This window comes from Prunus dulcis, chromosome 3, assembly GCF_902201215.1.
Source record: "Prunus dulcis chromosome 3, ALMONDv2, whole genome shotgun sequence".
NCBI lineage: Eukaryota > Viridiplantae > Streptophyta > Magnoliopsida > Rosales > Rosaceae > Prunus > Prunus dulcis.
In genome coordinates this window covers 17,140,283-17,158,378 of record NC_047652.1, presented here as the reverse complement: position 1 = coordinate 17,158,378, position 18,096 = coordinate 17,140,283, and the positions used below count along the sequence as shown (strand labels likewise).

The 18,096-nt window shown below is 38.2% G+C and overlaps 1 pseudogene; it reads right to left on the bottom strand.

Moving 5' to 3' along the window:
- Positions 1-2,974: 2,974 nt before the first annotated feature.
- LOC117621311 lies at positions 2,975-11,804 on the bottom strand (annotated as a pseudogene).
- Positions 11,805-18,096: the final 6,292 nt, after the last annotated feature.

Here is an 18,096-nt window from a genome sequence, read left to right as displayed (position 1 = left end):
CAGAATTCTGTGTTAAAAAAAAAAACATTAAGTTGATGGTGTAGTTTGTTTACAATTCAATAGAGGAGAAGTGTTTGTTTGTTTGCTAAAGAGTCAAACATTCAATCTGAACCATTAGTCTAGTTGATTCCTTTCCCATGCATTTGCATCAATGTCAAAGGCCCACAAGATTGTAGTCGGAAAATTAAGAGAAAGCGTGTCCCCCCATTTTTCCAAAGTGATGGAAAAAGTCACCAGAAATTTGTAATGAGTGATTGAAAATTCATAAGAAAATCCAAGTCCATTGTAACAAAAAGGAACACAAAAAGAAATTCTATGCTGAACTGACATGTAGGATTGAGATGGTTCTTGGCCAAACCAATACTTCCAGTTTCAAAACTCCAAGATTATCATTATCATTGCTGACTCTTAAACACCTTCTTTTTTTTTATTTTTTATTTTTATAATGGTGATATAAAAAGATATTTACATATATTGGTGAAGGTGTATCTGTTTGTTTGTTTTGTTTGTTGAAGGTGTCTAGGAAGTGTTTTTGGGTTGTAAGTTGTTAGGCTTTTAGCCCTACATTGTGTTTTTCTGCTGTTGCAGTTGACTTGGTCCACCTGAAAAGAGATGTACATACCTAGTTGTTAGTATATCATTTGGCATCAAAGCCAAACATGCAGCATAATGTGCACTGAAATTTCAATCACTCATTGAGCACAACCAGCAAGAAGAATGGTATAAAGAAATGGAAAAGTAAGGAAAGCAACATGAATTGTCAAACAAACAAAAAGGTTGAGCACAGCAGCAATGTCTTGAAATATTATATGTACATGGAATGGAATCCTAAATAAATACTGAAAGTGGGAATGTCAAGATTTGTGGTGAATATATGTGATGTTAATAATAGTCATGGCATTAGCTGGGAACTTAGAACCAAATAAATTAAAATCAATTCTTTGGATTTGACTACAATAAGAATTTAATCATTAAAAGAAGAAGAGAAGATTGCTGTATTCTGCAGTGTCTGACAATTGGGATATTTTAAGTTGGACAAAAAGTGAACATTTACATTGCTTTGCTCCTGGCTTTCTTCACATAGCTTTCTTAGTATTAAGTTTTTGCAGCAAAGGTTTGCCACATTTCTTGGATGATATCGTCAACTTAACGTCGAAAATAATGAATTTTACAAGAAACAACTGCTGTAAATTTTCTTGAGTAAAAACAAGATGACAAAAACTTTTCCTAGTTTATGAAGGTAATTTATCACTCTGTTTGCTATTTCTTTCTTGAAGAATCCTGGCAATCTCAGATTCTGAGATGTTGCTTTTCTTTACTTAGCAGTTAGCAGTTAGCAACACTGTTTCTTTAACTTGCTTGCTTTGATCTTTCGGCTTCACCTACCTCCTCTCTTCCCATCACAATCTCTCTGACTCATGAATCATTCTTATAACCGGACGATATTCTAAACTACTCTAATTTACCGGCGCAATCAAATTTGATGTGAGTTTTGATTTATTATATAGATTATATATTTCATATAGTCTACAACATTGGCCCATTAATATAATAGTCTTCAAGAAGGCCCACTCAAGAACAAAGCAAATGTTTCAAAGTTTCCAGCAGGCTGCACCAAGATTCCAAGTATCCAGCCTTTGATACTTTGGTCCCCAAATTTCAGTGATTGGACCATCTGTTCCCACTTAATTAAATATTGTGCTCTCTTTTCCATCAACAGTAATCAAATGTAATCTTACAATAGCTTACAGTAATAAAATAAAAAGATTTGTTCTATGAATCTCATCTATTTCTAACCATTACAAAAATCTAAGCTGCATTGACATGCAGGATTGAGATGGTCCTTGACATTGCTGGCTCTTAAACACCTTGCTTTTGATACTGATATAGAAATTTCCTCCCATTAGTGTATCATTTCAGGTCTATATTCTTGCAAGCTTGAGAGTCTTATAAGGCATGTTTGGAGTATCTGTTTGTTTTGTTTTGCTAAAGGTGGGATTTGACTACACAATTGCTTGGTGGACAAGCCAGAAAAAAAAATGAAAATAAAAAACTCAGCAGATGATTTTCTGATCTAACAAAAAGGACATAAGTGGTGACTTTCCAAAGTTAATGGACCACTCTCTTTTTCTTTTGTACTCATCATCTTGGCCTTCATCACAAGTGCGCCCTCCCAAAACAAGGTGGTAAGTATAACAGACTCCCACACAAACTTTTCATGATTGCCAATATCCCTTCTATATAGAGTGGTAATTAAGTATCACCCCCTTCAAATCTTCTCTCACTCTCAAACTTCAAATTTTGTGTACTTCTTCAGATTTAGGATCATCTGCATATCTTTTCTGCGCTTCCGATTCCTGACTTACCAGTTTACTAACACAAAAGTTCAGAAAAAGAACCAAGAAAATGGTGAAAAAGAAAAGAAATAATTATTCTGAGCTTACTAGATGCCTAGTTTAAGCCCATTTGGCTAGCATAGACATGCAACCAGCTCTAAAGGAATAGTTATATTGGCCCCCAGCTTGAAGCCTTCCATTGTTCTGTATTTTTGAGTTCAAAAACTCAGCTGCAACCATATCAACAAGGGACATATAGTTTAAATCAGAATTTGCATTAAATGATAGAGTTATTTTTGTATGTTCAGAATACACCAGCTGATGTAGTTTAAATCTCAAAATCTTGTAAATGAAATACATTCAATTGATGGTGTAGTTTCTTTACAAGTTACAACTCAATACAAGAGAAATCTCTTCTTCTTTTTTTTTTTTTTGGCTAAAACAGTCAAACATTAAATCTTAACTATTAAACCATTGTTGAATCTTCTGCAAAAAAAAAAAAAAAAAAAAAAAAAAGTTCAACAATGGTTTAAATTCTTTTTTCCTGGAAAAAAAATGTTTATTGTAGAAAAATATCACTAAAATAAGTGCTAGGATAAAAGTTGTTACATAGAGGATAGAGCCACAAATGAAATAAATCAAAGTTGAATTTGATCAATAAAACACCCCAATGAAGAGTGAGAGGAACCACCATCCACCAAGGCTTTCTTGCTCTTTACACTCATCTCCTTCACCCTCTCTCTTATATCACTGTCCTTCTCCATCACTTCCCTTATCCCTCTCCCTATCTCCTCTGCACTCACCACCACTTCACTTCCCTTCCTATAATCCATCTTAATTTCCACTGCCAATCCCATTTCCTTCACCAGTTCAAAAGTATTTAATTGTTGCTCTGCTTACATTGGCCACGTGGCAATTGGCACGCCGTACCATAGACTCTCCAGCATGGAGTTCCACTCGCAATGCGATACAAACCCTCCGATTGTCGGGTGGGCCAGTATAGCCACTTGTGGGGCCCACCCTATGACTTTCCCAATCTCAGCCGTTCGATCCAGAAACCTTTCAGGCAAGACTCCCGTGGGATCCGCATAGTCACTTGGCATGGCAATCTCGCCCTTTGGCATGGGCTTTCGTAGGGACCACAAGAACCGAAGCCCACTGTGCTCTAGTGCATATGCTATCTCTTTCACCTAGGCCTCACCAAAGCTTCCCATACTCCCAAAACTGTTAAGAATATTTATTAGGTTTATGTTTATCTTGTTAAGTTGTGGAAGTCCTATTCTTTAGGGACTTGGTTGTTTTAGTTGCTAGTTAGTAGGAGAGTCCAAGTTGTCATGGAGTCATGGTTAGTGGCTGAATATCATGGTTTAGTCATGTAGTAGTTGTTTCTACTATTTACCTTAGTTGCTTTGTTAGTTTGCTATTTAAGTTGTATTAAGTATTCAAGTTGATTAAGAAGAGAAGTTTGAATTCCACAAATACGTTCTTGGTTCTTCCCTATTTCCTTATTTTTCAACATATGGTATCAGAGCCTCCACTAGGCCTGACGTATAAATCTCCAAAGAGTAGTAGCAAAAAGTGTCAAGGATGTCTAATAGAGCACTTGAGAGTTTCGTGCAGCCAACAATCCCTCATTTCGGTGGTCATTACGATCATTGGAGCATGCTCATGGAGAATTTTATGAGATCCAAGGGACATTAGGATCTTGTGGAAACATGCATTGTCGAACCAGAAGGCAAGCTGACACAAGCACAACAAAAGAAGATAGATGATACGAAGTTGAAAGAACTAAAGTTGAAAATTACTTGTTTCAAGCCATTGATCGAGCAATTTTGGAGACCATTCTCTAAAAAGATACTTCAAAGCAAATTTGGGACTCAATGAAGAGGAAGTTCCAAGGCTCAACTAGAGTGAAGCTTGCACAACTTCAAGCTTTGAGGAGTGATTTTGAGACCATTCAAATGAATATAGAGTCTGTGACATATTATTTTGCAAGAACCATGGGGATTGCAAATAAGATGCGAATTCATGGTGAAGCCATAGAAGATGTAGTCATTGTTGAGAAGATCCTACGTTCTCTGGTACCAAAATTTGACTATATTGTCTGCTCAATTAAAGAATGATATGACATAGATACTATGTCAATTGATGAGCTCCAGAGCTCTTTGTTGGTCTATGAACATAAATTGAACAGAAGCACGATAGAAGAGCAGGCGTTGAAGGCATTAACCCAAGCTACTGGGATGACCAGTCATATTGAAACCGTAGGTTCAAGAGGAAGAGGTCGTGGCAGAGACAAAGGACGAGGATATTGAGGCAACCAAGATGGAAACAGACAAAATGGAGCATATGCGGAGAAGTTTGATGATCAACAATCCTCAAACTCTCATAGTGGAGGAAAAGGAATCTGACAACAAAATGACAACTGTCAACAGAATGACAAGGCCAACGTTGAGTGTTTCTGCTACCACAACTTTGGTCACTACTGTTCAGAATGTTATACAAGAATGCCAAGAGACAAAGAGAAGGTGGAGCAATCCAACTTTGCTGAGAATAAGGAAGAAGCTACACTTTTGATGGCATATCATGTTAAAGAGGATAAGTCAAAATCAAACCTTTGGTATTTGGACACAGGTTGCAGCAACCACATGTGTGGCAGTAAGTCATAGTTTTCCCAAATAAATGAAGTATTTCATACAATTGTATCTTTTGGTGATAATTCCACAGTGAATGTCATGGGAAAATGTGATATTCAAATCAGCACTAGAGGTGGTAACATAGAGACTATCTCTAATGTTTTTTATATTCATGATTTAAAAACTAATATGTTGAGTGTTGACCAATTACAAGATACGGGGTATGTGATTACTATCAAGGAAGGTGTGTGTCAGATTTATCTCGCAAAAGGTGCGATTGCATAGGTTGAGATGACAACTAACAGGTTGTTTCTGTTACAAATCCAGAATATCGAAGCTGGTTTAGTGGCAAGGTGACTAATCCGACATGGCTTTGGCTCTTTTTCTATGGCCATTTAAATTTCAATGGGCTCAAGACACTTTATCAGAAGCAGATGGTGAATAGTCTACCTATGATCACTCATCCTCCAAAGTTTGTGAAGAGTGTGTTGTTAGCAAACAACACTGTGATCAATTTCCCAAAGGCAAGCCATGGAGAGCTAAGAAGCCGCTGGAGCTGATACACTCTGATTTGTGTGGTCTCATTAACCCAATATCTAATGGGAAAAAGAAATATTTTATTTCTTTTATTTATGATTTTAGTCGGAAAACATAGGTATTTTTTTTGCAGGAGAAATTTGAGGCTTTTAAAGCATTTAAAAGTTTCAAGGCTCATGTTGAAAATGAAGTTGGGAGAGCCATTAAGACACTACGTACAGATCGTGGAGGAGAGTTTTGTTCAAAAGAGTTTGAGGTTTTTTTATGATGAGCAAGGCATCTGAAGGCAACTGACAGTAGCCTATACACTCCAACAAAATGGGGTGTCAGGGAGAAAAAACAGAACCATTTTCAATATGGTGAGAAGCATGTTGGCAAAAGGGAGAGTTCTAAAAAGTTTTTTGCTAGAAGCAGTGAGCTGGAATATTTATGTATTGAATAGAAGTCCCACTTTTTCTGTTCAAAACATGACACCAATAAAACCTTGGAATGGATGAAGACCGTCTGTAGATCACTTCAAAATTTTTGGTTGCATTGCATATGCACATGTACCTGATGAGAGGAGGAAGAAATTGGATGACAAGGGCGAAAAGTACGTTTTTCTTGACTTAAGTGACCATTCTAGAGCCTATAGGTTTTCAATCCAATCACCAAGATTATCATCAGCCGAGACGTAATTTTTGATGAGGAGAACACATGGAACTGGATTGAAAAAGCCTCAAAGCAGCAGCTCATTCCTGTAAATGAAGAAGAAGGAAAGAAGGTTGACCGTCATCCGTATAGCATGATGAGTCAAACACGCAGCTGCAACAACTAGACCAGCAGCAACAACAGTCAATTATTTCCAGCGAAAATCAGCAAGGGGAGGAATCTAGCTTAAGGTCCTAACACTTGAGGAAGAGGCTAGCATGGATGATGGATTATGAGGTCAGTAATGTTTATCAATCTGATGATGATGATGACACAATTGCACATTTTGCCTTGTTTTCAGATTGTGATCCAATAAGTTTTCAAGAAGCTGTGAAGGAACCAAAGTGGCAAAAACCCATGGATGCAGAAATCTTGGCCATTGAGAAAAATGAAACATGGGTGCTGACAGACCTTCCAAATTGGTAGAAAAAGATTAGAGTGAAATGAGTTTTTAAAACAAAGCTAAATGAGAAGGGTGAGATAGATAAGCGTGAGGTTCGTTTGGTGGCGAAGGGCTACAAGTAGAGTTTGGTGTTGACTACAATAGGTGTTGCACCAATTGCAAGAATGGATACAATCCGGCTTGTTCTTTCCATGACTGCTCAAAACTCGTGGCCAATTTTTCAATTGGATGTAAAGTTAGCGTTTTTAAATAGGGAGTTGGAAGAAGAGGTGTATGTTGAGCAACCTCCTGGATANGTGCAACAGGGAAAGGAGAAAAAGGTATATAGGTTGAACAAAGCACTCTATGAGCTCAAACAAGCACCTAGAGCTTGGTACAGCCGCTTAGATGCTTACTTTGATAACCAAGGCTTTCACATTCTTAACACCTCCCTTAAACTGAATGTTCTGCAAACAATCAGTTTAAAGGTAAAACTTCAATTCTTCAACCATCAGTAGCAATGAGCAACATCCTTCAAAGAACTAACTCCCAACAAATTTCTCAATTTCACAAACATAGGCAGCTTGAGAGGCTTGGTAAAAATATCAGCAATTTGGTCCTCACTTTTACAATAAATCAGATCAATAACATCATCTTTGCAGAGATCACGAAGAAAATGATATCTCACATCAATATGTTTGCTTTTTTCATGCAAAACTGGATTTTTCAAAAGCTTAATAGTATAAACATTATCACAATAGATTGACGTTGGACCTTGCTGCATGTAATGAAGTGCTTCAATTAACCTTCTCAACCAAATGGCTTGGCATGCACACGATGTTGCTGCAACAAATTCAGCTTTGGTTGTTGATAAAGTCACAATCAGTTGCTTCTTAGATGACCAGGCAACTGCCCTGAACCTATCATAAACACATATCTTGAAGTGCTCCTTCGATCATCTTGATCTCCCGCATAGTCACTGTCTATAAAACCAAAGAAGCCAGATGCTTCCTTCTTATAGAAAACACCAAAATCAATCGTACCTTTTAAATAGCGAAAAATTCTTTTTGCTGCAGCAAGATAAAGCTCTATAGAATTCTCCATAAAATGACTAATAAGACTCACAACATGCATTATATTCGCCCTGGTTGAAGTCAAATACATGAGGCTTCCCACAATTTACTTATAAAGAGTGAGATCAACCTTTCTTCCATCCAAGTTCTTCACAAGCTTCATATCAGACGATGTTGGAGTTCCAATGGGATTGCAATCCTTCATATGAAACCTATCCAAGACTTCTTGAACATACTTCTTTTGTGAGATAAAAATTCCAGCAGGGGATTGATTCACTTCAATTGACAGGACTCGACCCAAATTTCACTTTGAAATCCGAGCCGAACCTTGTTCATGTCAGACACTTGGCGGTTGCTGAGCACAATGACTAAATTGCCCTTCTAGTTAAAATTCAAGTTTATTACAATTTCAACTTATACCGAAAATTCGGCAAAGTCTCCCCTGCAATTTGATCATTTCCCAGAATTTCCACCTGTCAAAAGCATAAATATACATATCCCAACTGCCAGCATGCTTCCAATTTAAGATCCAAACAGTTCTGATAAACTAAACGGCCTTAGGCCACACAGAAAGTCCTAGGGAAAATCATCAGAGCAACTAATTCAGGAATATACAACAGAACAATTTAATTTCAAAAGAAAATTCTATATAAGAGGAAGAGTGGAGCGGATTGTGGAATCTGCCCGGTGGTGGCGCTCTGGTGCATGTCTATTGCCTGGGGCGCAAAATATTCAAAAATGTGAGTGGACAAAAATAAAGGTCTAGAAAATAGCATATGAACATACTAACCCCACTGTAAAAACAGTTATGCAAAACTGAATTTTCCTCTTCATTATATTCGTACTAAAATCAATGCATTCACATATTTATATACGTATATGCCAATCATATTCAAGGTCAGTAAAACTCTCTTAAAAGCATTGAAATCAATTTAAAACTACCACATAGGTGTACCCCTTTAATTCTGTCAATTCCTGATATCCGTCAATTCCTGATAATCCGTCAATTCCTAATAATCCATCAATTCTCCTAGCAGGTCTCGGTGACACAAAGTCAACCCGACCTGCAAACTGGCAGGATTCAGGGGACCGTAGTCAGCCTGATCCACATTCCTAGCTCCTAGGGTCTGAGCGTCCCCGAAACTCGTGAGGCAGATGTCAAGCGCGCTGACAAAACTGAAGGCAACCTGGATGTCCGTGGACATCGTCATATCCGAAGGCAACATATACCGAAGGCAACCTGTTTCTATAACTGGGTACCTAAGGTGGCTTAAGAAAATATAAAATTTCTGAAAGGTCTGATGAATAATTGAATTTTTGTTAAATCTAGAATTTTGCTGCCATTTTATCTGATAAATATCTCAATCTTTACTTTCCATATCTTTTTAGCATTTTTAACTAGGCAGCAAATAAATAAAGATATTTAACTTCAACAAATCATGCTAGGAAAACCATAATCAATAAAACTTATTCAAGATCAAATAATGAAATTCATTTGCATAAAATCATTTATAAAAGAAAAGTCCACTCACTCCTGGTCCGAGCTAGCCAGAACTCTTGAAGGTCCCTTCTACGGGTCTGTCTGGCCCCGGGTGCCTGATTAAACCACTATGAATAATTAATTAATAAAACTGCTCGGTATAAGTATTTAATTAAAATCATGAACCCCGGCTCCTAGAAGTGCGTGCACTAACTTTAAAGTCATTGTTTTGCCCACTTAAGCATTTCGGATGGTTAGAGCTGACTTAAAAGACCAGAGACTCACTAAGTGATAAAGTTCCATATTGGTCAATCCGGGACCTCGTGGGGTCCACGACCTCCAATTACCAATCCGAGCGTTCCTATAAGTTCCTCACATTTAAATAACTATGTCCTGCAAGTCTGGTCTGAATCGGACGGTCGGATTGCTCATGATCAATCGATCGGATGGTTATTGTTTAACTTAATATTTGAAATATTAAATCGGAGTATCCGGGACTCCGATTCTCGATTCTTGAATTTCTACACAATCCTAGAGGTGTCTAGATTAAATATTTGAAAATGAAGTTGATCCAACGGTCAGGATGTATCAAACTCGGATAACGCCTAATATGAGATATCCGATCGACAACCGAACGATAACCAAGTTGAAATCCGAGCATACCGTCATGCTCAGGACGACGTGGCAAACATTCCAAGACAAAAACCTAACATTGACACCCCGGTGACGCACTGCCACGCGCTGCCACCGCCAGCGGGTGCATTGGGAAATTTTTCGGCGATCGGAAAACTCCAAACCGCCGGCCAATAATCACACATACGGATTAAGCAAATCAAGGAGAGTAACTTTATACCTTGGCTCGACGATCAATTCCATCTCTAAAGCCCTTGAACGAAGCTTTCTGTCTCTTGAAAACCTAGAATTTTTAGTTTCAAAATCAAAGAAATTTGAATGGATTCTCGTTGGATTTTCAAAGGATAACACAAAGAGAAGGTATGAGAGTATTTTAGGTGCAATTACTTGAGTTGTGGAGACCGGAATTGATAGGAAAAGACCACGAACAGCCAGTGTTCAAAACAACCCAGTTTTTAGGCTCTTGTTTGGCTCAAAATTGAGCTCAAACTTGGTGGTTTTGATATGAAATTGTAGGAGGCTTTTAAAATGGAAGAAAGAGGACGATTTTGTTGCTTCTGGTGTTGAAAATGGCGGCCGGATGAGCAAGCTTGCCAACCAACAATGGCTGGCTGTTATGTCGCAGGGAGGAGAAGAAAAATCGCAGGGCGGGAAGAGAGAGAGAGGAGAAGAATCAGATTTAAAAATCTGGCTTGCAAAAATTATGATTTTACCCCTCAATGTATTTTGATCGTATTTCCTTCGTTATAACCCCGATTCAAGCTCACAATGTGTCAACGGACTCACTTCATCGTGCTCTACGCAACAGTACAAGCAAAATTTTCAAATTCTTCTCCGGTCAAAAAAATCCAATAAACTATTTTACGGGCAAAATTGTCTTTCCCTCTAATAAATTAATAATTAAATATTATTTAAGAAACGGGTTGTTACATCAATGCCCCCAAAAATAATGCATTTACCTAGGGTTTGACATGTCAAACTTAGTCATCATGGAATTTTTAAACTCATCAAATATAGCCTTATCACTCTCTGTGTAGATCAAATCATCAACATATATATAATAAGAAGTTTTCCATTTTTTCCAACTTTAATGTAGAGAGTATGTTCATATGGACACTTATGAAAGCATTGGTTAGCAAAATAAGCATCTATGCGGTTATACCAAGCTATAAGTGCTTGTTTTAGCCCATATAGTGCAACCTATATACTTTTTTCTCCTTTCCCTATTGCACATATCCAAGAGGTTGCTCAACATAGGAACACCACAGACAAGGAAAGCTGATCATCAAGCCACCTTATAATATCATACTTTTGTCTTGCCTTGTCTGAACCCACGTGGAAATCATCACTCTCGAGATTCAACAGAGGTCCTACTAGGTACACAGGTAGGGTTTTACCATCAGAAAGAGATTGAAGCGCATGTGATTCCAGCTCTGAGGACATATTTACTAAAATACCCTTGATTTATTTAAACCTCTTTGCATGATTGAGAAATGCTGTGGCACCCTCCTTGTCCAATAGCACATCGGGCAAGACATTGGCAGGCAAAGAGTTGACGAAACTCGGGATGGCCAACTCAGCCTCTAAGTCCATTAACGGGGCAGCGTCCGTGCCATTCTAGTCTTGAAGCGTGAGGAGGTGGAGTAAGAACGCGAGACACCTAAAGTTTGAGGTGAAGAACATGTAGGAAGGAACCCTAAATGCATCAGTCACATCAATCATAGTGGTGTAGAACATGTTAATGACCGGCCCGACCAGTCGAGCTTGGTTCGACTCGGACTGAGTTGACTCGTAGACAGCGTCTCTGGCATGGGTTTTGTGATTTTCGACGAAGGTTTTGAAGAACGAGGAGGGGCCGGTGTTTCGTGTGTCGACGTGGGCTTCGGGGTAGTTGATGAAGAGTTGGTCGAATGAGAGCTTCATGATGAAGACTGTGATGAACAGCTGGTGATCTCCAGCCGAGAGTTGCTTCGCGATCTCAACTGTTGATATGAGATGCCCGATGATTGGGGCTGGGATGAACACAAGTTTCCTCATTTTGTGTTAAATGCAATGAAAACCTCAGCTGATAAAACTTAGTATATATGTATATAATTTTACACATCACATGTCTATGAAGTCAAAATTTTGAGTTATATAAATCTTGTGATTCGAAAAATATTGGATATTGTCCATTATTAGTCCACTAGGTAATAGATTTGGAAACCCAAAACCAAAAGGACAAAACAAAAAGTTATCAAAAATTGATTTTGGTCAAACTAGTCGTAGTAGAATGCATTGAATATGTCAATGATATATGCACAGTTTCAGTCATCAAACAAGACAATTAAAAAGGCAAATCATTTTATTTAATTTGCTAATTAAGGATACTGATTGCTTCTTTCTATGTAAGTAGATACTTATCCTTCAAGCGAATCATAGTTTGACACATATATAAAAATACTTTATCCAAAAGAAAAAAAGAAAAACTTATGCACACATATCACACTGCTATTGGCCTGAATGTAGAAGCTCTTACTTGCATGGTAAAGAGTTTAGGTTCATAACAGGGTGAGTGACTTCACCTATTTTAACATTGTTCTACAAGAGACATATATAATCGCCCTCACAAAAATGGCAAAATAAAAATTATATCTTGAATGGCTCATATTTCATGTTAATTTATCTATATATAACTGAGAATACAATATGTTGCCAACTTGGCCAAAGCTGCGTTCTTCATACCTCAATTAGAGTCTAAGAACTGAAACTTCAATTCGGCACACTTCTCTTCATCAACAATTAAATCCTCTTCAACATCCTCATCATTGTCTTCATAATTCCCATCACTATTGTGGGGGCTTTTTCGTTCTGACAGCTACTGCGGGCCTGGGCTGCTGTAAAGAGTCAAATGTATGAAATTTCCCCCTTGAGTCTGAGTTCAAGGATCAGGCCCCACGAGTGTTTCGAAATGGTAGCTGAGCCTTAGGAAACACTTTGGTCTTCTTCACTAATGAAACCAATAGTCGTTTACAAATAAATTCTTGGGCTTGGCATGAGAAGCTTGTGGCATGGGAGCTGAGCACTCACGAGTTTAGCATGAAAGAGAGAGAGCTGTGATTTCCAATGAGAAATAGAGGTTCAAAGCAATGGGGAAGGGATTCTAAGAAGGTTTGTTGAAAAAAGAGAGAGAGAGAGAGAGAGAGAGAGAGAGAGAGAGAGAGAGAGAGATGGAGGTATATTGGTGTGTTGAGTAGTTTCCGGCAGCTGGCGAAAACTCTGTTAAGTTTTGGAACAGTTTACCAAAAGGGAAAATAGGGAGAGACGAAAGGATGGGGCTCGAAATTGCAGAGGTTTCAGAAGTGAGAGATAAAGCTTGCTCTCCAGATGTGTGTTGTGTGTTGGGTAGGAGGTGGCTCCTTCTATAGGATTTGGAAAACCTTAATTTTGTCAAGCCTCCCTCCCCATTTTCTTCACTTTCTTCCATTTATCTTGTTTGGTGAAATTTCCCTAGCTTGAACCCATAGGCACACAGCTTTTTGGGGTTCCAAGGTCCTCAAGCAGTTGGACTCTCCATGTGGGTGGGGCGCCACCCACTTTTGCTTCTTGTTTCCTATCAAAGCTTGAAGAGGAAAGAATGGGTAAGGGTGCTAGTCAAAAGGTGATCAGCACATGGGTTTGCTTGGTTTTGATGATTTTGACAAATATGTTGGATATTTTCCACGATGCTAGGCTGGGTTATTGGTATCTTGTTTCCAGCGGCCTGTGAGTTTGCTCAAGCTGCTGGAAACAACCTATTTGATCAACGTGCTGGATATTTTGGCTGATGCGGGATTTTTCCAAGTGTTTCAAGCCATTGGATATTTTCCTAAGCCATTGGGCCACTCATTCCTTCTCATGCTTACCCATATGTTTGGGCTCAAGAAATGGGCTCGAGTTTTGGTGCTCCCAAGCAGCCCAAAACTTCCACTTCTTGGCCCATTAATGAGCCTCGTGAATACTCATAACCATCCATATCACAACCCGCTCAGCAAGATCCAGGCATTCGCGTGGCTTGGGCCCACTTAAGCTTGTAGCGTGGCATGTTGCTTAAATAAGGATTTCCCGCTTGGTGTTGTACTGAGCCGAAAATATATTTGGGCCTATCCTTGGATTTTTTTGGGCCTCAACAATTAACTTCATCTACATCTTCATAATTTCCATTAAGATCTTCATCATTATCTTCAAATTCATCATCAACATCACAATCCAATGTGTCTACCGCAATATTAAAGCTTGTCCCTTTATCTGCAACACTCAAACCATCAACTCTAATTGCCACTTCCACAAACTCACCAAGATCTTGTTCATTCTCCCACAAATTATCCCAATCATCACCCTACTGACCACAATCTGAAGTATTCACATAAGCTTCTACATCAACTTGGTGTAAATTTGGGTGAAGCGAACCATCAAAGTGAAATGTAGGTGTAGATGCAGATGCTTGACTCTCTAACAAGGGGGTTTTGGCTTATATGAGAGGTACATATTCTGAACCCTAGATGAAGGAATTTGCTGCACAAACTCAAGTACATGGCCATATGTTTTTAGTGGAAGAAAAGCCTTTGTTGTGCTCTTATAGTGAAAACACGTTTTTAACTGGTTGCATCTGAGTGATGTAGCAATGTCATACATGTCCAACATTGAAAAATGATCCCCAATATAGTTACCCTACCACCCAAATATTTCCCCTTTTTAAAATTTCCTCCATGGTGAATCTCCATAGTGAAGTTATCTGGATCATCTATAAATGCATATATAAACAACACTTAATGTCACCAACAACTTACATTTACTTTTGACATAACAAAAACTTGCTTACGTCAGAAAAAACCAAAAGTTACAGGCCAAGCACAGACAAATCACATGCACTATCCTTGGGACCACAAATATATTTCCTTTTCAGAAAATATCATCGAAACCAAAAATGAAGAATCTCAGCCAAACTACTTTACAGAAAGGAGATAAGAAACACTATTCTACCAATACCATTGGACCACAATGATTCAAAACGAGAAAAGAAAGAAAGAAGACTTACTGTACTTTGGAGAACAACTCCTATGCATAATCGGAGCCATATTTCGTTTGAAACCACAAAGCCCGTATTCAAGAATCTCACCGATTTGAAACCCTCAGTCTTCAAATCATCTATTCAGTGCGATTCTTGAATACGGGCTAATATCGTGCGAATTGACCCTTCAATGACTTTTGTTTTTCTTATTTCTTTTTAAATCGACGACTTGTGTGATTGGGAAAGGGGTTGAGTAGAGTTACTAGGGTGAGAGACGAAACTACCCTTTGAACAGTGACAATTTGACGGACTATTGGATGTCAAAAAGTTTATTTAGACGATAGGGGAGGAATTGGCGATAAAAAATAATTCGTATCCTTAATTTTCCCAAAAAAAAAAAAAAAAAAGGTTAGGGTGCAAATTGAAAGTAATGTACAAGTTCATGAGGTAGATTGACAATTAACCCTAATTTAAAATATTACTTTGACCGTTGGATTTTTTTTCCTACCGTTAAAATAGCTTGGATCTAATATAGATTGTTGAATTTGGGTTACTGTTGGAGAAAAAACAAAGGCGCGACACCTAGTGCCCATTGATTTCTCCTTGCATATGGGCTGCATCAGCCTTGATTGGGCTCCACCAAAAAGTTTTCCAATCGAGGCAATAACTAGACTGGTATTTGGTAGGGCTGGCAATGGGTCGTGTCGTGTCGGGTTCGTGTCGTGTCGGAATAATAAACGTGTCAAGAATGCTCAACCCGAACCCAACCCATTTAATAANCGTGTCGTGTCGGGTTCGGGTCGTCTTTTATCGTGCGGGTTTCGAGTCGTGTAACGGGTTCATAAATAATAACATGCATGTTACAAAACCCACAANCGAAAAAATTTAAATTAAAAAAAACAGAGAGAGTAGAGAAAATATAAGGAAAANAAAGAAAAAAAAAAGATAGAGAGATGAGAGAAGAGAGAAGGAAAAGAAAGAAAGAAAAATAGAGAGAGAGAGAGAGAGAGAGAGGAGAGAAGATTGAAGGAAAGAAAGAAAGAGAAAAGAAAGATGAGAGAAAACTAAAGAGAAAGAAAAGAAAGAAGAAAAAAAAAGGAGAGAAAAGGAAAGGAAAAGAGAGAAGAAGAAAAAAAGGGAGAAAGAAGAAAGAACGAAAAAAAAGGGAAAAAAAAAAAGAAGAGGAGAAGAGAGACCGAAAAGAAAGGAAAATACAAAAGAAAAAGAAACATTATAAATATCAAAAGGTATATTATAAAATCACAAAATTGTTTGTAGCATGGTGGATAAGGTGTTTGAGAGAAATGAAGATGGTAGGAGTTCGAAACCCCTTGTGTGTGTTTTGAAATCTCCATTTGTCTTTATTTTTTAGTGGGTTAGCGGGTTGTACACGNGTTGACACGACCCGTGACACGACCCGTTTAATAAACGGGTTAGATAGGTATTATAGCGGGTTGACCCGAAACCCACCCGTTTATTAAANGGGTCAGAACGGGTTGACCCGAAATTGACCTGTTTTTTTATCGTGCGGGTTGAACCCGCTAATTTCTCGTGCGGGTTTCGAGTCGTGTATCGGGTCGTGTCCGAAATTGCCACCCCTAGTATTTGGCCTCAAGTTTGAGTTTTCTCAATTTTAACCCCTTACTTTTCTTGAATTATGAGAAAAATTATGCTATAATTTGAAATTATTTGAGTTTGACCTCATGGTTGGAGATAACCTTTATAGCTTAAAAAATGTGTTGGATTTCATTGGCAGAACGTACGAAAGTTTGAAGTCAATTCAGTGCATTATAATACTTCCAATAAGAACTCACATGCGTGGCCAGGCTAGCCATCCACTTTCTTTCATCTTCAAGGACATATATATAGTTACCTACAATGCATAATCTAAAACCTATTTTTGTTTCTGATCAGGACAGCCCAATTTAATTTGGTAGCTTATCCAAACCTTGCTCAGTATAAAGTCGGTCTGTATATTAATACAAAGTGGCATAAACTATAGCCAAGTCCATCCATAAATAAGACAGTCCATTGAAGAATCTGTTGCCCCACTTTTAATCTATGATTTGATTCTCTCACCTCTCTCTCTGAATTTAACGTTGTCAAGCTCTTCAGTGATCTCTTTCTTAATGATCAACTGCTCTACAGTTAGATCTTTATGGTCTCGGTGTGAATTGGGGCCTTGTTCTGTAGTTGTTTCTTGTTTTGTTCCTCATCCAAAAATAGAACAAGAGTTTATGCTACTTCTGACCTTATAAAATCATTGTGGAACTAACATTTGATATGGTTAGTGTTGGAATACTACATTATTATATTATCTTGTTTGGATAGCTGTGTAATGATGGAGTATGCTTGAGTGGTGGAGCATGCTTGTCTTGGGTGCATGTTACAATTGTTTATTCTTGCCTTGTGCCGGTACCCATCTATAAAGCTCTAAGGTGCTGTCTTGCTGTGATAATACTATGATGAATAAGACAATTTCATTCAAAGTGGACGTAGGCATCAACGGCCGAACCACTATAATTCTCTGTTCTTGTCTGTTGCTATTTCATAGTCTTTGTTTCTTCATGGTAGACTGGATTAGCTTAAGTGTGAAAGTTTAATGACAACACATACTCTACGTCATCCAAAATGTATGAGCATACTAGTGATTTGACCCATGAACTTGTACTTAACTTTTGATTGACTATCTATCTTTTTTTTTTTTTTATATAGAAAATTAATGATATGAACTTCTTTTTTTCACCAAGTTCCCCCCCTGCCGTCTAAATCTGCAACATTTCATCTAATTTGCTGTTAAATATGAGGACAAAATGGTCATTTTGTACATTAAAAATAAATAATAAATAAAAAATAAAGNAAAAACCAGAAAATTCAAATAATACTCTCTCTCTCTCTCTCTCTCTCTCTCTGTGCAGGTGTAGACNAAGAAAACCCAAGAGGGAGGGGGTAAAAAAAAAAAGGAGGAGGTGAGGGCAGGGGTCTGTGGGGGTGGGGAATTGGTTTGNGAGTGGAGGGTGGTGGTTATGGGGGAATGGGAGGAGAAGAAAAACCAGGAGGAGAAGGGCGGCAGCGGCTGGGTTTGGGGGATGAAAATACATAAGAGGGAGGTGGGGGGAAGGGTCTGTGGGGGTGGGGGATTGGTCTAGGAGTAAAGGATGGTGGTCATGGGGGAATGGGAGGAGATGGAAGGGGTTGGCATTAGGTTTATTCTTTTTCTTCAAAANTTTTCCAAAAAAATTATTTTANNNAAAATGATTTAACTAAAAATTGGATGAAATGTTAAGCATTTAAACGACA